This window comes from Bombus huntii, chromosome 13, assembly GCF_024542735.1.
Source record: "Bombus huntii isolate Logan2020A chromosome 13, iyBomHunt1.1, whole genome shotgun sequence".
NCBI classification, from domain to species: domain Eukaryota; kingdom Metazoa; phylum Arthropoda; class Insecta; order Hymenoptera; family Apidae; genus Bombus; species Bombus huntii.
The window spans coordinates 8,446,718-8,469,735 of NC_066250.1; the positions used below are offsets into that span (position 1 = coordinate 8,446,718).

Sequence of the window (23,018 nt, forward strand, 5' to 3'; positions counted from 1 at the left end):
CTTATTATCCCAAAAGAAATAAGGGATCGAACGATTCGCGGCGTCGATTAGCAAATCCTAACGGGAATTTACGACTTCCGTTGGCGCGCTTCTTCGAGACCGTGTCTCCCCGCGAACGTGCGAAAACATTTGGTCCTTCGAGCCGGATAATCAGTGGCAAGTGGATAGTTTTGACACGCATCCGGTCGAAAACGTTTGGTCCTTCGAGCCGGATTATTACTGAAGCAAATGAGTTCCTTATGACGTAAATTTAAAGAAGAACCCAACTTTATAAATTTCCTCGCAGCCCAATGTTGAAGTCATAAAATAAATCTTTATCTTTAGTCGAAATTCTTTATTATGGAAAATACTATCATCTTAACATTCTTTAACATGCAGTGGAATCATTTCCACACGTACACATGGTCTGACGTTTAATCTTGTTTGTAACGTATAACTCACAGTCACATAGTCCAGAAATAATTTTTTACAAAGGAGTTTGAGTCCAGAAATACAGATTTTAAGTGCATTATTCACAATAAGCATGAATTTTTGTAATGGTATGTTAGGTAAAGGTACCGATACGCGGCGGTATGGCGTAGCCATGCTGTATTATGTGTCGGCGCTTTACATTTTTTGTTGTATGATGCGGTTTTTGGGTTTAAGCCTCTAGGGAGCGGAGCTTTTTTTTATTTTTTTTTCTGTCCTGAAAAACTTGGTCGCAAAACAGGACGCTTCGGTAGCTTGCTTTTTGGGTGCTGTGTAACTTTGGGGAGGGATGGGATGAGAGGGATGGGGCAGGAGGGGAGTGTCAAATAGGATTATTTACAAATATTTACAATATTTACATTTTACACCTGTGTTATGCGGTGTCAGAATTGAGTTCTGCCGGTTTAATGTTTTCTCTTATTTTGTTATGGGTTCTGTATCCACCAGTATTTTTTTGTGTTTTTTCTGTGTTTGTCTTTGGTGTCTTTCCGGGGGGGAGGGGGACATGTTGTATCTCCATCTGAAGTCTGCAGTCTGTCCATTTATGTTTTCTTCGTAAAGTATGGTTTTCTTTTTTTGTGATATATTTTTCTTTTTATGTGATATATTGGGATGTTGTTTTGGTCCTGCAGGTAGTTTTTTTTCGTCTAGGTATAGGAAGGCTTCTGGGGGATGTGGCCTGTTGTCAGAGTGTTTTTGTAATATGCGTTGTTAGGAAATAGGCAGCTGAAAATTAAGCTGTTTTCTTTTATATTTGCCGCTTGCGCGAAGTGGTTTCTTATTAGCTTTAGGTTGTGACAGTTGATGCGGTGAACGTTGGCTAGGTCGTATATTGTTTTGTTTTTTACATATTTTTTTAATCCACTGTGTTCGGATCTGTATGTGCTCAGGCAAGCCCTGATGCATTTTCTTTCGAATATGAGGATTGTTTCTATCTGGGAGGCTGATATGATGTTGTTCCAGATTGGGCAGCCGTAGGTAATGATCGGTCTGACTAGTGCTTGGTAGCATAGTACTTTTACTTTGCTGTCGAGATGTTTGGAGTAGAATAGTCTTTTTATTCTCCAGAATGCTTTATTGGCCTTAGCAAGTTGGATTTCGGTGTGCTGCTTGTAGTTTAATTTGTCGTCTATGTTTATTCCTAGGTATTTTACGCAGTTTTTGTGTGGTATGAGTGCCCCTTTGTTTGCTTTTTCTCTTACTTGGAATTTTCTGCAGTGTTCTCTTTCTGTTGGTCCGACTTCACTTAACTTGGGTCTGAACAGTATGGTTTCGCATTTGCTTGTGTTGATTTTTAGTTTCCATGCGTGGTAATAGTCGTTTATTTTTTCGAAAAGTTCTTGCAGTTCAGTTTTTATTGTCTTAGTTTTGCGGCCTGTTACGTAGATGATTAGGTCATCTGCGAAGGCTATGGAGCGTTTGTGGGTGGATGTATTGAGATTAAAGAGGTTTAGTAAGTCACTGTTGTAAATACTGAAAAGTAGCGGGGAATTTACTGTACCTTGTTGTAGACCGTTTGTTATGGAGAATTCTTTGCTTGATGTGTTTGAACCTTCGGTCATTATGAATGTTCTGTTTGTGATCATGTCCCAGACTATTTTAATTAAGTGTTTAGGAAGGTTTATCTTGATCAATTTGTATATGAGACCTGGGATCCAGACTGTGTCAAAAGCTTTTTCGAGGTCTATTAAGCAGGCGGCTACTCGTTGTTTTGCGTTTAGGGCCCAGCAGATGTCCGACGTAAGTTTGTTTATTGCGTGGATTGTGGAGTGTTTGTGCCTGAAGCCAAATTAATTTTTTGGGATTAATCCAGAAATAATGATTATATCAAACTGATTCAGTCTCTCAAGTTTATGACATTCTGAAAGTCGATTTTGGGGTTAGAGGCAGGAAATTCGGTTCGAGAAGGTTTTAATATCGCATCGATTCGACGGATAAATCGTTTTAAAGTAAGAAGTCGAGGAAGTTGGAAGGGTGCACTCGGAGAAGCAATTTTAGTGTCTTGTCTGACAGTGTTAGGCTTCTACTACTTGTTCAACTTCATAACTGAGTCTTTGTGTGAGGGTGATGGTGGAGAAGCTGATGAAAGTAATGTTGTATTACGGATGTTGGAAATTTTGTTAGAGTTCCTTTGAAATTTATAGATAAACTCAGAATCCTGAAGTTCAAGGTTATTAAGCTCTTAAAAAAATTTAAGAATTTTTATGTTGAAATTCAAAGATCTAGAAAGATCTCTGAAATACATGAATAGTAAATTATTAAATTTTAATTGAGTAATTTTTTTTCTTCTTCGTTTATTTTCTCAATGTAACATACAGTTTTCCTTCTAAAAAAATTATACTGTTTGTTTGAACATATAAATAGTACCGAGGCAAAGCAGGTAGAATTTCTTGGGTACGCTCTTAAATTTTCATGCTCGCAGGAATTCTTCGCAAACAAGAGAGTCACATAGTTTCCCAGTTTCAGTTCAGTTTACTTGAAACCTTGTCGAGTTTCAGATACATAGAAATTCTACTGTATACATAAACATTCTGAATATTATTAATAACAAATTTTTACATTTTATTCCATAAATACCTTTGCAAATGTTTATAAGAAAACATTTTCTTTTCTCCAGAGTTATTCTTAAACTAAAAAATTTTAACAAGTAATGATTATTGTATATAGATTATTTAAAATTCTCAAAAAATGATGTATGTTTTGTGGTAGCTTTAGCTTAAAATTTCTAATTAATTTGACTTCCAATTAAGCTCCATATCAGAGTGATATTTCCAGTGGAATAATATTTTTTGATCTGGTTTGTAGTGAACAAGCGCTTGACAGAGTTGATTCCATCGATTACAAACCATCAAAGAAACAGAACTGAAAATGTCTCCGTGTAATTTGAACCTTTGCAAAGGGATCCAGTAACACGAAGAAGCCACGGTAGTCTCAATTACGCTTGGTATGTAGTACTGAAAAGGACATCGAGGAGCGATAAGTCACAACGAATCTCACTTTGAATTGAAACCGCAAATATATTCAGTGGAAACGTAAATTAACTCTTGTTCTGAAATGTCTTGCTATTTTCTATCTGTTATTTTTTAATCATACATTCGTTTTCTTACATTTAAAAGCGTTTAAAATCCATTTTCTTTTTAATTCCAGAACGATCAAAATTTCTTTTCTTTGAATTTTAGATCCTTTGAAATTCCTTTCCAATTTAGGAGCGTTCGAAATTCATTCCTTTAATATTAAAACATTTGAAATTGTTTCTATTGTTTGCATTTGAAAGTGCTTTTTTATTTAAACACGTTCGTATTTCTTTTTTATATTTGAAAACTAACATAAAAATAGTTAAGATTCGCAGATATTGTAAAAATATTTTGTCATTATCCTTCTAATTATAGTTTATTGATTTACTTCTATTGCTTCGTTCGAGTTCTATGGCATTACATAAATCACCCGTGACGAGTAGTAAATATTCTTAATTTATTTTAATTACACCTAATCAATATCGTATATGTAGCGAGAAAGAAATGCCAGAACATTCGAGGTAATCAGTACCTTGTGCTGCCACGATCTGCAGATATCTGACACCTGATTGACCGTTGGTTAATTATAATTTCAGAAACACATTTTGCATGAATCTATATTAACGAAAATGTGCGAATGTTACGCAACAATACTAAATGTATGTGTGCATCACGTTTCAACAATCACATACGCCATAAAATCATTAATTAAATAATAATCATGTATTGTCACGTTAAAGTCTCAGACTTTTATATTATCTCAATTTTAATTAAAAAGTTTTCGTATAGCATGCACACAGACTAAAGATAGTTAAATAGCACTAAGATTATTTGAATTTTAAGAAAAGCGCAATAAGAGATAGCGTAGAAAATTTAAAAAACGAGGGAAATAGAGAATTAGCGAGAATTAGAAGATTAGACAATTAGATAATTGGAAAATTAGATAATTAGAGAGTTAGAGAATTGTAGATTTGTAGAATTAGAGAATTAGATAATTAGAGCATCAGAGAACTAGTCAATTATGAAAGTAGAAAATCACACAATTAGAAAATTAGTAAGAAGGTAAACTGGAAAGTGAGATAATTAATCAATTATAAAATTAGAAAATTTGGAAATTTGGTTGTTCAAAACTCTGAAAATTAAAAAATTTCTAAGAACAGATTGTTATTTCACAAATATTCCTAAATCTTCAAACGATTTCAAATGTCAGTACCTAACTGTACCCGACTGCAGTGTCTCAACTACGTAAGACTTTGCTCGTTAAATCAATGCAGGGAATTATTAACTAGAATTTTCGCACGACAATTCCAGGCGTATGATGTTTCTTGTTCACGCTGGACAATAGTTAAACGTAGTTACGTGTTCTTGAAGGGCTAGAGTTAAATAAACGATGTTTAATTTACTCCTGTCGTGTCTTTGTATACTCGTGCAAGATTGAGTGGTTCATTCGCCTTATTTTATTGTGCTAAAGGCGTGAAATTCAGCGGAAACGTGGTCTGCTGGGGACTTGAGCAAGGTTAACTAACATAAAGCGCTGTTCAGAAAACTTTAAATCCTGTAAAATTATCGTTTGAAACCGTCGTTACTGTCGTCACTCTGCTGCAAACTAAATTTGTACTGCTATCGTTCCATTTAGACGTTTTTATTCAATTAAAAATAAAGTAAATTAGACAAAATACGATAAATCATTTCAACTAATTTATTATTCTTAGCTTGAATATAACATATGAAAAATATCAACATCAAATAAGTTATTTTCGAATAATAGTCTCATATATATCTTAACTTGGAAAATCAAAAATAAAATACATGTAGATGTTCCGTAAATTACTGATTGGCGTAGTCCAATCGAAAGTCAAAGTTCGCGAGTCTCTATTTTAGTTAGTCGTTTCAGCTCTGAATATAGAAGAAAGTTAAGAGAATTATTTATCACTGTGCTCTGGGGATTCTCTGTGATTTATGGTCGGTTAAATTGTATTTTAGGGATTTTAGGCTACGAAGTGAGCTGTGAAGTGACCTTCAGATATGTCAGTATTCACATTGATGTTGAATAATCTAAATTATTAAATTAATCATACAAGATTATATTTTGAATTAAAATTAAAATGGTTACTGTGGTTTCGAAATATTCTTAATAAAGATTTACATTTATTATTATGTATTTATTATCACATTGAATAACTGTCACGATAAATTAATGTGATAGGATTATATAAGGTGATATCTGGAATATAACTTTGACCGAGGGAAAATTGTATTAAGCGGTTCATAAATCAGCGCTTTTAGAAACACGGGGACTTTTGTCAACTCCATTATGCGGGAAAACATTACGTGGTTCCACTTTGGCCCATGGTGTTCACAGATTTCTTTTTTAGCTTCTGTCGAAAGCTTCCGATTGATTAGCGTTATTTTTCACGATGTCAGAACTCCGTGTACAAATACGTCGAATTCCTAAACTGCTTACATTACCATCCCTCCTGTCGGAGGTGGCTGATATAGTGGCAATGAAATATCCCCACCGGAAGCTCGATAAAGTTCCTTCGAGTTTTTGGTCAAGTGTGTTCTGTCACAGAAACAGGATTGTTTCCTTTTACGGATAATATTTCATTTCTGATGTGGGTAAAAAGCTAATTTTTTTTAAGGAGGAAACTAAGAAAAGAGAACGAAAAACGGATGAAAAGAACACGAGAAAAGACGGAAAGGAAGAACGGAATGCAATGTAGAAATAAAGAGAAGGAATTTAAGAAAGGGATAGAAAACAGGAAGAAATAAAAGGGAGGAGTAGAAAAATGAGTAAAAGAACAATAAAAGGAAAGAATAGAAGGAAGAAATAGATGAAATGAATAGAAAAAAGGGATCGAACAAGGAAACAAGGAAAGGAAAGAAGAAGAGAACAGAATAAAGGAATAGGAGGAAGGAATGGAAGAGATAATTGGAATGAAAAAAAAAGAAGTATGGGAAGGATGAAAGAATAGTAGGAAAGGTGCCTATTATCTGATTAATATCTGCTTGAAATCTTTTTATACATTTTTTTACATTTTATACATTTTTATACATATATAATTTAAAGATTACAGATTAAGTTTTCTCGTGTATAAAATTTTCAAATATTTTTTCAAGCCTTTGTCCATCTCAAATCTTTAAACCCACGAGAATTCAAAGTATTACAGGATAAAAAGAAAGAGAAATAAGTAAAATAGCAAGCAAATGAGACGGAAGCATAGCCGGAGAGAGTGCAGCAGCTTTGAACCTTGAAACCACTTTTGACTATCTCCATTTCACAAAATGCAAGCCAGTTAGCCTGTTTAACTTGCCGACTCGCAAAAATATTTACCGAGGAATAAAAGCAACCGCTTCTCTATTCAAAGTTAGTAGAAATCAGTGGAAGTTTTTCGAAAACTTTCACGGTAAATAAACGATGCGACTTAGCGATCGACTGTCGAACGAAGAAACGAGATACTTCGACGAAGAGTTGCTACTTTCAAGCTTTATAAGGCACTTTCGAACATCACGGCGCACGCCCTTTCCAGCGAAGAAAGAAACTTTTCACCGAGGCAGTTCGAAGGACGAAGAAATTTCGCAATCCAGCTCTGGTTCTCTTTGCTGAAGCCTGTAAACCTGGTTGCAGAATGATTCCTCAATGCAAGAAGTCGAAGACCGGCTACTGAACTTCCTTTCGACCCTTTTGTTTTTACTCCGATAGAAACAGTCGACCCGTCTTACTTCGTTTGTCGTAACAGTGAAGCGAATTTGTATCGGGAAATTGAAGCAGAAAAATGCAGACCAAGGAAAAAGTAATGGCGGAAAAGAAAGGTAGAACGTAAATGAGTTAAACACGATTTCTAATTCAGGAGGTTTGAGTCACTTGGGTTTGAGGTTTCGGGATTTGAATCGTTCGAGCTCCTTTTCAAGGACGTAGAATTGGATGTGTTTCTTTTGAAATTTCTTGCTTAGCATGTTTTTTATTTATATTCAATGTTATATTTGAAAAGCAAGATAATATAAAAGTATATAATATAAATTCCCATAGGATAGGAGTCATTAAAATTTTTATTCAAAAATTTAGATTTCAATGTAATTTCTCTTGAAATTTCTTGTTAGATATTTAAATTTAAAAGAAAGTGGGTTACTTTTATTTACATATATCCAATCTTATGTTTAAAAAGTCGAGATGAGCCACATAATGTAAATTCTCTCAGGATAGCTGTTATTGAGATTTTTATTCAAGATTTAAAATGCAGGGTACTTCTCCGGAGATTTAAACTTTTTCATTTAAAAGAAATAAGAACATTTATATAATATCACGATATTCATGATACATAATATAACGATCTGAATTTTTATTCAAGATTTTTTTAGTATTTTTTGGTATTTTAGATTGATATACTTCTCTCGAAATTTTTAGTTGAGTATTTAAGTTTAAAAAATAGTTATGTCTTTTACCTATATTCAATCTAACATTTAAGAAAAAGGAATAAAATGTTATATAATAGTGTATAATATATTATAATTTCGAATTGTCTGAAGGAAGAATCTACTTCTTTATGAAACTATTCATTGCTAGGTCCACATGCTTTAACCTATGCGGCACAGCAGCAGTTTTTCAGACAACCACTTATTGTTAGCTTCATCTGTAGGAGGCGTATTATCGAACTCTGTGCGTGACACTTCAAGTTCTTCTCTGTTATATGGTCTGTAATACTAGCACGCTACCATCGCAAACTATAGTACTCTAGGCAGTCTGGGGCCGAGCTTCCGGGTAGTAATTTGATAGCTGCAAGTACCTATTGTTCTTAGTTTAAAAGCAAGCTAGTGTTCTTGGATATTTTCTTTCTTTACGCTTCTTACGTTCTTATTATCTTGTAGCAATACAAAAAAGCACATTTCTTGAATACTTTGATCTGTATTAAGATCGATAATAAAAGAAATGATCAACAGATATTTTTATATATTTCAAATAAAATATTGTTATTTTCGTATTAAATTTGTACTTAATTTGTACTTAAACGTTTCCACAGATGAAAATTTGCAATTTTTTCAAAATTGATTTTTTCACAAGCTGTGGGTCCTAGGGAAGAAACGGTTTGCAGATTCCTGTCCAGCTCACAAAAGTTTTGAAGAATCACTTATTGAAGGTTGCAGATTAGATACGTATTGAACAGTGTTATTTATCTCTTTACTATTACGTCAATTTAACGTCAATTTATGAAAAAGATTACATTCAGACGATCGCGTTAAATATTTTTATATTTTCTGTTTATCCACTGTTGGAATTCTTCAAATTTTAATTTAGCTAGAACATAACAGTTGTACTTACAATTAGAATGATTTGCTTCTAAGTTGAAGAACTTGTGTAATCGTAGAGGCAATATGCAATTCCTACTCGTCAAACACAGCGCTGCTCGTAGGAAAGTTTTAGGAACTCGAGTCCCATAGCTCTCTGATCTCTGGAGCTGTGCTTGGTATGCATCTGAGGTGGATAGGTCGTGATAGTGCTACTGCTGGTGTATAAGATTTTTGTCTTCATCCGGGTTGCCTTCTTGTCAGTTACGAATTGTGCAAAACAGGACTATGAGTGCCGGGATTCGAACCTGGGTTTTAAAAGCGTTTGTAACCAATTATGTTAACCACTGCGCTGCCGTCGTCCGGCTTAGGATAGGGTCTTTGTGTAACAAGCCACGCGACAGAACCCGTTGGAAAGTTTTTGCTGTCAAGTACCGCTACACATCTAATTCTTTGACTTGTACGAACCAATTATTCTGAGAGCCTAAACTATAAGTTAGGTCGGTTTAATAGGAAATCGCGACTTTTCGTATAGAATCCTGATAGCGCCACGCGTTGTTTCGCATTTTCCAAACATTCCGCTTCATTATTATGTACTTGCAAATCCTTAAACTCTCTAATTCTATAATATGAGCGTGAACAAATATCATACCCGCCATTTAGAAAGTTTCTTTTTGTTTTTTCTGATCTTTATTTTACAGGAATATACATAACTTGTTGTTTTGTGCTTTGTTTCTACGTGATTAAGGGAAAGTAGGACAAACGACGAAGAAACTTTGGGTTTAATTGAAAGAAACGTAAAAGCTGCCGAGCGCGTTTTATCCCAGGTACAGTTAACAGCTTTCGTTGAATTAAGTCTGCTAGCTGCATTATGCCAAAGACTGTAGACGTATCAGGGAATTAAGTGCACAAGTCTCTGTTTACTAGACGTATATTGCAACGAAATTATGTAGAGTGTGCACGGAGTCACAGGACAGTATTAACACGAGACACAAAATCATTTACGAAAGAATATTAACCTTGTTGCGGAAGTTGTTCATTAATATTAGGAAAAATGACAATGAGCAAAATTGGATATGAAGATTACAAAGAAAAGATACGACAAGTTTATATTTCTATTTGACGAAACAGATTTTCTCTTAATAGAAAATTCACCAAATTTTTCTTAAGAACATTTAATTGATCTAGTTCTATACTTTTGTTATTTAAAATATCGGTTTTCAAAAACAGAATTCTTTCAGACGATAGTGTAAAGTGTCAAAACGTAAAGTCTAAACGCACTTTGTATCCAGTTAATATCTCGCTCCGTCTGGAATATATAGAACTTGGAAGTTTATATGCAACAGAACGCATACCATGAGTAGATTGTCAGACCCCACGACCTACATTTTTTCCTGGAAACTCGCGCGTCCTAAGTAGTAATAGTAATCTGCTGACTCAAGGCTTGTCGCTGATCATGTCACGTGTACGAGCTTGCAGCAGATCAGTGAATGCGTACGCGTGAGAGATTCGAGTGTCCGATAAGAAAAGAAATAAGAAGCAGTCGAAAATTACGTTTCTCTTTACACGAACCAATTGAGAAGCTTATCTGAGGAACTGAAAGTCGTACTGGAACGAATGAAGAAGTATTGTAAAATTTTTGTAAGAAATTACAAATAATTTCGATATTAAAATCATATGAATCTTTGGTAATTTTAATACATTTGATATTTATATCTTTATACAATATTTATATAATATATAATATAATATAATTACGCAATATAGTATATATTTTCATAAACATAACTAAATAGATATTTGTTCTACCTGTCCAGTATTACAACGGGTACTTTTATTAGAATATTTTATACTCTTTTATACAGAATATATATACATATTCGATACATTTGTGCTCTTAAATTTAATTTCATAGTATTGTATTTCATGTTCGTTCATACCTGTTTCATACCTGCTAGTAATATCGGTTGGCATCCGCGACTTATGCTAACTTTCTGTGTACATTCAAGAATTCCGTCGGCTAACATTCGTTCGAAGTTTATTCGTGTCTCGTGAATAACGCCACCCTTCTTGAATGTATTTGAAGAGCGAACTACGATAAAACGTAAGAGTCTTATGGTAAGACGCTCTGTACGGGGTTGCATTATGCGCGACATATCGAACCATCAGATTTCCCCATACTGTATACTTTATTTCGTGATTTTGTCGTCAATTATTTTGGAATACCGATGTTTAAGTTTTATTCTTCGAAATTTTGTCATTGCTATCCGATAATATTTTCTTGTCGTTGATTGTGAAAATGAAAATCTTTTCGTGGTATTATCTGGTAAGGAGTTTCGTCAAGAGATAGATTTCATCGTCGCTAACAGGCGTTGATCAGTACATCCGGTTTGCTTTATGAGCATATTATGAAAGAAGGTAGTTGGTTCAAAAAGGCTTTAAAGTGCAGCAACAGCCACGGGAAGTTGATTTAAACCAAACATCCATAAATTTAGCGCAGCTATAAATTCGAGGATAGAGCAGAGCTGCTGGAACCAGACTGATCAAAACAGCATACCGTTGTTTACTTTTTTATTCGGATGTCGTACTTCTTTTCAGCTCATTGATTTATATCTTAGAGAATTTTTAAAATTTTGGGTCATCTGGTTTTTTAGGGTTCTAAATATTTATCAGTGATGATAGGAATATATATATAATAAAATATATAAAAAATTGATATAAAATAGAATAGAGTAAATAGAAATAGATATGTATAAATAAGAATTGTAACGTTTTTTCTTGCAAATTTTCAAGCTATATACTTTCGCTATAAGGCGACACAATAGGTTACTGTGATATTAGGAAGTTTATTAATTCATAATTACAATTATAAAAAGTTATAATTATAAAAATTTTAGTCGAGATTTACTATGTTCAGGTATTTATCTTTCCTAATACAAACGTGAACAACTGTTCTTTAATATAATATGTTATTCTGTAAAAAATTTTAGACTTATATTTTTGTCATACACCTTACCAAACACAATTGAAGGTTTTGCTGCAATAAGAGAGCAGTTTCGATATTTAAATTATATGCATTACAAGAGAAAAGGAGGTACAAATTTCATATGCAAAAATGCAAATGTTTATTACTACGATTATTAGTTGACTATGAATTTATAGCAGGTTTAGGTAACGTATTTGATTTTTATTGGTTTATATATTTAAATTACTGATAATTGTAATTGTCTATTTCGATTATGAATTCATTGAACGAATTAGATCAAACAATATAAGAAATTTCAATCTTTCCAGAAGTGAAATTAAAAATTCGAGTAGAAAAGGACTTGAAACAATCTTTTGAAAATGTAAAATTTTCATTTCTGTTACCTATATTTGAAAATATTGTGTTCGGATATTAAAGTACGAAACTGTGGAAAATTCAAGCTATTCTACTATCAATATAACAATGGATTTATTCTACAAAGTGATACAAATGTCAACAAAAGAAGAGTCGTGAATAATAGATTGATACTGAATCTGATGCAGCAGTTCTCTTTCACGGCAGGAGAAATCGAACTGCATGTTGTATCAACATTTAATCTTGATTTCTTTGTTTCTCCATGAACGTTGGTCGGTTCAACAAATTGATTCGGAAGATTTAATAAAAAAAAATGCTCTCGTCAGAAATACAAAGGGAGATGTCCCATAAAAACAGATTACGATTTACACGCCAATATGTTTAGAGCTAATTAATACAAATTAATATGAACTTTTGGCAGTTTTGAATGTATTATTATGGAATAGTTTTGAAATTATTCAGTTATTACTGCAGTGAAAACAAATTTAATCGATGGCGAGAAATGAAATGACTGATGGTGGGAAATCTGATAAATTCCATTTTTATTTTTAATTTAAATTCACAATGAATTTAATAAAATTTTTTAAAAACTAAATATGTAATAATGCGTACTATTTTTTAACCTAATAATAATTTTGTAAATTTCATTCTGAATATTATTAAATTGAAACGCCTGACAATTTTCGAAATATATTGAGGAATAAAGACACAGCTTATGTTAACTTTCCTACTCCATTCATTAATAGATATACTATTAGACATTTATTTTCTTAGGAAAATTTGGCATATGTGTGAGTTATGTCTGTGTTCTCTATTTTATACTTCCAAGGGAGTTGCTTAGCCAGAATGTAGGGATTAGAGAATTTTTGGTACAGATTGAATTTTCTTGGGATTCTATTGGCATGATGAATTAAAAGCTGAACATAAGTTTGGTATACATGTATGATACATATCTAGTATTAGGGAAAGTTAGGATGACTATAGTTTGGACAATTTATTACTCTTTTGTGTGTTGGAGCATACCGCAATTTAGAAAAGACTGTCTCAAGTCCCCAAGTCATGTATCATTTAACATAAACTCAAAGCTGAACTTCTTCTAATTAAATCTTTTAATATTTATAAATACATATGTAACACAGATATTATGTTTAATCTTCTGAAATATCTATTCGCCAGAATATATCGTTGGTTTCTTAGAAAAGTGACTCAAGCAAAAGGATGGAAAATTATTCATTAATCGACTATTTAACAATATAAAAATTTATTTTTTTTTCAATGTAGTCCATGACCTCTATTAATGAAGAAAAACTTTCTTTGGGAAGTCTTTATTATCGAAGTTTTGAATTGTGATATATCTGTGTTGCTCTAATTAAATCATATAATTTTGTTGTGTGATTATTCCATTGCCATTTTAATCAATAGCTCTCGTTTACAATTAGACCTCTGCAAATAATTCAAAAGTAATGATTTTAGAGATTCGTTACTCCTCCTTAGAACCGACTATATACTTCAAATTCATCGTAGATTTTATGAAATATTTTTTTATATCTGTTACGTGCTTTATGTTCTTTAACCTCGTCTTACTTTCATACAAAGAGTTTCATACCTAAATTAAAAGAATAATCTTGCAATGTTAACCTAGATTGTGACTTTGTTCGTTAGAGAAAGACACTTTCCTCATAGTTTCGCTTTTTATTGTTAGCTCGTCGAATTTCACAAAAAAGCATAAAGATTTCAGGAAATGCATCGATCACCGTTAGGTCGCGATTTAAATCGATGAAGCAGAACGACTGACGAGATCGCTCAAGTGTAAAGCTGAAGTTGATTCGATTCGCCGGTTTACAAAGCTTTTAAAACGCAGCGCGTATTTCCTTAGGAAGCTGATGGCTTTCCACCAGGTGTGTCGTGTTAACACTAACCTCTCTTTCTGTGGAGAAACATTAGGGGTAAGATAGAACGATGGATGTAAAAGAAAGGAAAGGAGAGTAGATGTAGAAATTATTCATAAAATGAATATTCTGATACTAGAAGATATATAAATTATATTTTTTAATAATATTCTAATCATTTAAGATATAAATAAATTTTCAAAATATTTAAGAACATGGGGGAGATAAGTAGACCACGTAATTTTATGCAAATATTTTTATGAATATGATTTGGAAGAGAGCTAAGTAGAGATTTGTTTTTAAATACCATATCGTGTATTTTACGTTGGATACTTTACATAGTTTTTCATATTATGTACGTAGTTTCTCCAAATGTGGTAATTTCCTTTATATAATTTCTCTCTCAAATTTTTCCCTCTATTTTTTATAAATGCATAAATATTCATAACCCAATGTTAAATCTATTTATTAGCAATTAAACATTTTATCACATTGTGAATCAATTTTTTAACTGATTCAATTTTCCATAATTACATAAATATCTACAATCTAATGATAAGTTAGTTACATTATTTACTTTATTTATTAGTTACTTTCTTTCTTACACAAGAATAATTATAAAATTTAATATTATGTTGACCAATCCTTGTATTGCTAAAATTATCTTCTTGCTTAGCTTTGGAATTAAATATTTCTCTGAAATATAAAAAGAATTTGATAGTTGTTAAAAATTGAAAGATTTTTATGATTCGCCTCAAGAAAAAAAGGAGAGGTAGTATAGAGTCTCTTTCTTTATAAAAATTTCCTCTCAGTTACATCTGTTCCCATCAATCTGGACGTACGAAAAGTTTCAGGGTAGTTCTTTTCCTGCTATTGCTTCCTTTGTAGCGTGCTTGCAGAAAGTAATATAGATCTTTTGTACGCTTCTAAACATTGGAAGAAGAGAAAGAAGCCGTGACTCGACCTTTATTTGATGTCGATTCGTAAGTTTGAAACGTACGAATCTCAGAGAATGAAAGACGCAAAATTATTAGCAGGCCTTGTTAAGATAAATTCATCTTTTCTTTTTCCCGTTTTTAATTCATTCTCTTTCTCACATTGTGATGGATGTTCAGGTCAAACGAAACATCTTACCTATAACTTTGAAGCTGAAACTCGAAACTTTCTATTTAGCAATTCATTCATTCGTTGTATCTCGTCCGTCCGTGTATTCCTTTCTATGCTACTATTTAAGATGTGCGTTGCTGCGTTTGTAATTGTACGTGGCAATTAAAGTTTCGTAGTTTCGTACGGTGGTAAGATAATTTCCTGTAGCTTCGGTTTATCTTCGGCACGAAGTTTAAACATATTTCCGGATAGCGTCGAAAAGTAAAGAGATTAAATAACCGTCAGGTCGAAGTTATTAAGCCTGTTAACACGATAAAATTTATCCTTACCTTTGCCAACCGAGCGTCATTAGTTAGGTAAAGTTTCTCAATGTGCTACGAAGTCTATGAAGTTTCATTCACTGTAAATAAAATGGCAGTCATTTTCCTCTGGAAGCCGCTTATTTATTTAAGTCATTTAAGTCTGAGTTTATATTGACTCGCACTACTTGCGCGATAACAAACGTTCATTTTCTGATTTTCATGGTCTTTAAGTTTTTAAGTATTTTGAAGATTTTATATCCCTTTTTATAAGGACGATGAATAATATAAAAATTATATTTGTAATTATAAATTTAATCTTTATACTGTACGCGATATGAATACAATACACGTATTTATGCTAAAAATTCTCTAAATGGAATTTTGGCTGAATTCTTAAATTATATTGAATTTATTTAGCTCTATTAATTAGAAATTCAGTTTAGTTTAACCAAACTTTAATTCATGTTTAACTGAAAATAAAACTATAGGATTTTAAACACTAAATTTAAAAATTAAAACATATTATAGCTTTTGTAATATATGGAGATATGGAATAGAGAATTTGGAAATGGAATTATCATTATAATAAAATAAAGTCATTTTCTCCTGGGATAGGAAAATGTACAATTACGTTGGAAATTATCAGCATGTACTTGACTATTCAATTAAAGATTAAAGAATCTAAAAAGAGATTTGATGTTTTTGGTTGATACGGGGAAAATACGTGCAGTCCTCCTATATTTATGACACACTTTCCTGTGTTCCATCATCCAAGAAATTACGTACATGATGAATGCTTGATAAACGTATGTGGCCCACTTCGCTCGTAAACCATAGAAGCAGAGTACAAGAATGCATAATTGCTCGTGCAATCTCGTGCAGTACACACTTTCCTGATGCACTAAAATGGTTTCTCCACGTAAAAGGGCATTGCTTCGTTGAGTATACGCGATTAACTTCCCATCAAGGATGGTTTTAATCTCATAATCATTCCTTTAACATATTCGCTTTTATGATGTGTATGTGATGTCGACTCTCAAGCATTATATAAATATTGAAAATCTCGGAACTGAAGAAAAGTCTTATAATAATTGATAAATTCATATTCTATGTTTAATACAATTAACTTAATTAAAATTGAAAAATTTCGAAGGTAAATAATAATACATGTAACTGGAAAATATCTCTTGAGTGTTAAATACATATTATGTCAAAAATTGTTCACTTCTAAATATTTGATACAAAAATATTCATTACTGAGCTAGTTAACAATAAAATATCTAAGCCGCGATACGTGAATATCACATATCATAGGAGCATGTTCGAAAAGATCATTCTTCCATATTTTCTTAATATTCTCAAAAAATTGATTACAAATCAAGAAATTCGTTAAAATCGAAGAAGATAACACGATAAAAGTAGGGGCAGTGATTGGAGCGAGACTTTAAACTCTCAGGATCTATCTTGGCTAAGAAGCAAGGTCTTTCTCTAATTCAGAACTCGGACGATAGAAGAAGATGGGGGGTCGTGGAACGATAATAGGAATTCCAGTCTCGTAGCGGAAAATTTCACCAAGACGGGGACAAACAACGTCCCTTTACCGAGGGCCAACGTATTTTTTAAGCCCCATCACGCGCCAAGCCATGGGTCATAAAGTTTTGCTACCCTTCTTGGTACTTTAACGAAATGGATTCTACATTATAGTGATCACATCGCAGCGTGTCGATAACACGGCTTCCGTTCTGCCGTTGAGATATTAAGGGCAGTTTTCTTACTTCGTACTATTTTTATTTCTACTTTCCTTTCTTTATTTTAAAACACGTTTCATATGTATACTTCATCGACGAGATGCATTCCGACGCATTTCCCTCAGAGTGCAACGAATACATGCGTATTCCCAGCGAAACCAACGATGCATTAACATTATTCACTTTCCCTCTTATTTTTCTTATTTCTCTATCCTTTCATATTCCTTCGCTCAGACGTTTGTTTTATTTCCACGGTGTTCAGTGGTATCAAGAAAATGTAGCCACGCTTTTACACGATGGGGAATTTATAGAAAACGCGAAGTGAAATGATGGCGGATTTATCGAACATCGGAAGTAATATTCCCTGAGAATCCGATAAATCATATATCGAATGCCGACGTCGAACAAACACGGGGTGTAACGGAACGATATTTTTATAAACAGGACATTGCTTTGCTCGATGTTCTTGCAGAATCGAGGGATTAGGAGATGATATTCGATTGTTTGGCCGCGTCGTTGTGGAAAGAACATCTCGTCGTGTATCATGAAAGTAATTCATTGGATTTCTTGGAAATTGTAGGTATTCCTTTCGAATTTGATAAGTTATATAAGTAGTCTCAATATTAGAAAGTTCGTCGACCAGAACAACATATTTTCCAGCGGACTTTAATACCCTGATACTTTTAGAATTGTTATTTGATCTTCTTTATCGATAGCAAATAGAGAAGAATTTAAAATCTGTATCCTTTCGAAATAAAACTTTTAATTTATGTAATGACCCCATCGTTTACTTTACACGAAGAAATTTCTTCCATAATTTGGTACTTGAAACATGCTAAAACGTGATTAAATACCATATTATTTCCATATGACGATATACATCTGTTGAAGTATACAATTACTTGCACATAACTTATATTACATAGAAAAAAGACATAATTATTCCCTTAAAAAGAAAAAACAATCAATCCTAATGGAACGGAGTTGATCACCACATCCATTCTAGTTTACAATCAAATTGTTTCCCATACCAATGTTTTCTATTGTAATCCAATTTTCTTCTAAAGTAATTTGATTCTCTTGAAATTCCTCACAAAACAAGATTTTATCCTCCCATTTTTATCAATCAACGCGTATATTTCACCTTTTTTACTTTTGTCATCGTGTTACATCCAATCGTCTATCGGGAAAGATCGATGTTTACCTTGGATTATTCGAAAAGTTCGTTTGCTCATTTAAACATAATATGACGTTTCGTCGGTATGTTCACGAACATAATTCGCAAAACATAGCTCGGAATTATGTTGAAAGCAAGCGTGAAAAGAGCAAGGTGAAATTTAGAATTCGATATTCTTTGCGTTAAGAGACACCGTTTAATTAGTGCTTCGTAGCATTCAGCTATACTAATGTGAAGAAGTTGAACATATTGGCATAAAAAAAATTGAACATGATGATATTAATTTTCTTACGATGGCTACTGAAATTATAGAAGAAATATTTCTACATAATTTTATGTAAAGAGCGTTACTAAAAACGTTTAGAGAAATTCATGTTTTCGCGAAATTAAAGAAATTTGTGTCACCTACTAAATATTGTAAGTAAAAATTTACTTTGAATATTTTATATGTTTTTCGGTTTCATCATATTCCAGTTTTAGGTTGCATAAAATGTAAAAGGCATTCGTAGTCTGGTTACAGACATTTACAAAAATCTTCAAAGATTTTATAACACGAAGACCTTCTTTACTTCATAATTCTCTTCAGAAATGCTTTAATTGACAGAACATTAAATAATTTAGAATATCCTACGAGAGGAGAAGCCAAAAACCTAAATATATTATTTGAAATATTATAAATAAAGTAGTAGTACAAACTGAATTTATTGAAAAATTATTCCACAACATCAAAAGAACTCTCGTTATCAACACAGAGAAAAATTGTCTCAGTAATTATATTAAATTAATTAATAACTTCTTAAGAAAGTATCAATTTTTCTTCGGAGGTAGATAAAAATAACATCACAAAAATCTTTATATTAATCCACAAAGTAAAAGATTTTCATTCATTGTTTGATCTAAAACTTTTACACAGTACTGTACATGTGTCGCATCTTTTCTTCCGCTTTGTCCACCTTGTTACAATTTATTTTGATCGAACTCTGACTGGTGGAACTACTCTTGAAGTGCAATTTTCTTTATTTCTTTTTCTCTTGGTACATCGTAGTTTCGTGACCTATATACACATCGTGACTCGTGAAACATTACTCACTTGTCGTCAAACTGAGCTGCCCTAATTTATCGTTGGCTTGCATGTTTGCTTGCAACAAATTTGTCGCGAGATCACACGGTTCAGATGTTTTACGTAAAATATGCAGATTTTAATGTATTAAATAATTTTAAAACACCGACGCTTCATTCTCATATAACGAAGAAAAATAAGTGATTGCTTTTTCTTTAAAAATCTTTGGAATTTCAATGAAATGTTAAAGAAGCTGTTATTTTCAATTGGAAGATAATGTAAAGAATATATGTTCGATTTGTTTAAAAAGTTTATATAAGGATAAGAAAATTGTCCTCCTGGACACACGCAATTGTGCCAAATGGGAACGAAGTTGCACGAAAGGTTGCATCACTACTATGCTATTATTGTAGTCTTATAGATGTACACAGAGATGTAAAGGAGCAGCTCCAGAAGGTAATAAGAAGAAAGTGGAGAGTAAAATGAAAGGAAGAAAATTGTAACAATCTCGAATTTGGACTCGACAAAAATGAACTAGGTTTCACAAGAAATGTATTATACAAAGAATATGTTGATATAGTTAAAGGTGGAACGAGAAACATTTTTAAGCAGTAAAATAAGGATTCTAAGGTAAAAGTTAACAATTTTCAAAGAGATTTATCAAAGAAAATATTTTTATAGATAATTAATAAAGTTCTTTGTTAGTTTCTCTCACAAACGTAAACATCCAAGACTAAAGTTACAATTTTTAAAGAAACTTCTCAGAAAAGTCTGTTAATATAATTAAAAAGGACACATATGATAAAATTCTTCAACCAAGAAGTTTTCTCGCAAAAATAAAATAAGATCCTTCATCGAAGTTAAAATTTCTTTCCGAACTTGAAGAATTAAAAGTATAGAGAAATGCAAGAAGCGGTATACTTTGAAACAAACTATGAAGAGGTAACGCGAAGTATTTAATGGAAAACTTCGCCTTTTAACAGAGCTAATAAACTCGATCCCAGCCCTATAGAAACCCTTTCTTGTCCAGAAACTTTCAACCTTCGTTTCCTTGTTTTATTCATCTCGAATCACGCTTCTCTTGACACATTTGCAGCAAGTAATTTTACAAGAAATCCTAAGATAGAGAATTGCAAGTTTCTGCAATTTAAACAAGAATTTGAAAAGCTTGCTTTTAAATATCATGCATTGTGTCACTTACCACTTTTAATTGGAATAAATGCAAGTTCTTCTTTCAATAAACCTGGAAAATGTCCAATTACAAATTATGTTTATTTCCATCATTAAGTACCACTTTTGATTCAGAAGAAAAGTATCTCCTTCTTCATACTAAAAGACAGACTGTACGAAAAGATACAACATCACCTTTACGGAAACAGATATCAATGAATAACCATACAGCATTGTTAATATAGTGTAGAACACATTAGAACCAAAATCAAGAAGAATTATATAATAGTTTGGTCAAAGTTAGGAATCGATTAGACTCGTAGAACTAAATCATCACATGAACAGAAGTCGCTTCAAACTCAAACTAAACTTAACTAGAACTCAGTCAGAACTTAGTCAGTTAGTATGTATAGGCTTCTACATATATTATATACACTACTGGTACGGGTAAGGAGAACAGAAAGGTACGTGGTCAGACAACCGTGAAATTATTGTTACAAAGATTATACTAATTGGACAACTGACGTATCCAAGAATTTTTAAAGTGAAGAAGATGAGAATTTCATAAACATAAAACATATTTGACTATTGTAAGGAGTATAGGAACATATATTATCACATATTATGCATTATACATATGTAATATACATATATTAATTGAATAACTTGAACGAGTAGAAAATGTGTTATATCTAATTTAACAAATTTTCAAATATAAAAGATGAAACACTTGGAAGAAGTGAATTATACACCAGTAAGTGGAATAGAAATATATGTGGTCAAACATACTTCAAATTATTTCGCTCGACTGTTCCATCTATTGTAACAAATCGATATCCAAATCACTGCAGTCCACTAGTGTATATCATTTTAAAATGATCAGTTTTCGCTTTGCCGATATTTTTAATCGTTCAAGAAGCCTTAGGAAGAGATGTATAGATGTATGAACATATCCGTATATTCGAATAACGACTATGAGTCTCGATACGGATATAGCTACAGAGCAACAGCTTTTGACAGTCTAAATCGTGTTTTTGATGCATAAAGTGCGATGCACGTGAAAAGGTGCTTTTAAATATTCTACTAGCAGCTTTTCAAGCTCGTATAATCCTTTGAGGAATCCGATGACCAGACTATACGGTGTAATTCACCGATTCATTAGGATGTTGCGAATGGATGGGTACCAAAACGGCTACGGATCCAGACGAATACATGAACACGTGTATCGTGCGTTTGTGTGGTAGACTCGAATACGCTCCGAGTGTGGTTCGGTTGCTTTCTGTCACGATTTACATACACCATTCTGCTGAGTAATATTATGCCAATGTATATATAGCAGAAAGGCACTTCTATTTCTGATTATTCGTACCGTTAGAATTGATGAGAAACATATCTTGCTTCTGAAGATATTAAATCGCGAATTAATTAGCTATATTGTAAATTTGTGTTTTATTGATTTTATTGCTTTCGTATGACCATTTATGTGTGTTGAAAAGTTAAGTAGAATCATGATAAATACATAAAACAATATCTGGTAAAGTGTTGGATACATGTTTCGTTCAAAGGAAGGAGGATGAGAGATGCTTGAATGGGACAATTTGAGATAGGATTCTGTAGTGTTTGATCTGTTATTCTTGTTGTTTGTTGACTTGTGTGTAGTATCTCTTGTATTATAATATAATAGCGTTTGATATAACGGAATCTTCTAATGATCAATGAATACTTGAGCCACTCAGAAACCATGCTAATCAACTCCAAATATTGAGGAATACACAATCTTTTCATCCTGTTCACAGTAAATTGATCACCCATGCACTATGCACTATGCACTATGCTCGTTCCATTAAAAAAATCTTTCATCAATTTTTCAAGCACAGAATCGACTTCCCGTCAATTTCTTCATAATTATATTTAGATCGCTTGCATTAAAAAGGAAAGTCTTTAAAAAATGTGCTTTCGAAAGATTCTTCTTTCTTCTTTCGCTTGGAAATTTCCAATAGAAAAATAAAAATTGTTCCGCTATCTAGTCTCACTAGTAATACATCATTAAACAATACTGAATTATTAGTATGCGGATATTTATACAAAATTCACATTTTTACGAATAAAAGTGGGATATAGGCAGAAATATTATAATAAGTACTGCACTCTGAATACACTATATTTTTGTTATTATGTCTGTTTTGTGCATTTTCGTACTTTCAAAATTCCTACAAACGCATAAGGATGCATTGTCTATTATTTTCTGCAACCCAAGCAGTTCTTTTTATCTTTTTCATATCTTTTCCAACGAAATAATTTTTGAAGCATAACCAATAATGTCTCCAGCCCTCATTCACGAATCACTACCATCTTTATTGGCTCTGTCAAACTATATATTGCATCCCATTGGGATTACGAATCGCGGCATTGGCATGGTTTTCTTGAGAACCTCGAGGTTTGAATCGATCCTTAACCTTG

The 23,018-nt window shown here is 32.6% G+C and overlaps 1 protein-coding gene across 2 annotated transcripts in view; it reads right to left on the minus strand.

Annotated features, from left to right (window-relative positions):
• The window catches only part of LOC126872355 (uncharacterized), a 327,311-nt gene that overhangs the window by 237,691 nt on the left and 66,602 nt on the right, over window positions 1-23,018 (minus strand). Inside the window, exon 2 of one of the 2 annotated variants that reach the window (XM_050632211.1) lies at window positions 20,590-20,631. The exons of the other annotated variant lie outside the window; for it this stretch is intronic. The gene's annotated coding sequence lies outside the window, so the exon portion shown is untranslated. The remainder of the gene's footprint in view (window positions 1-20,589; window positions 20,632-23,018) is intronic. 2 annotated transcript variants of the gene reach the window in all.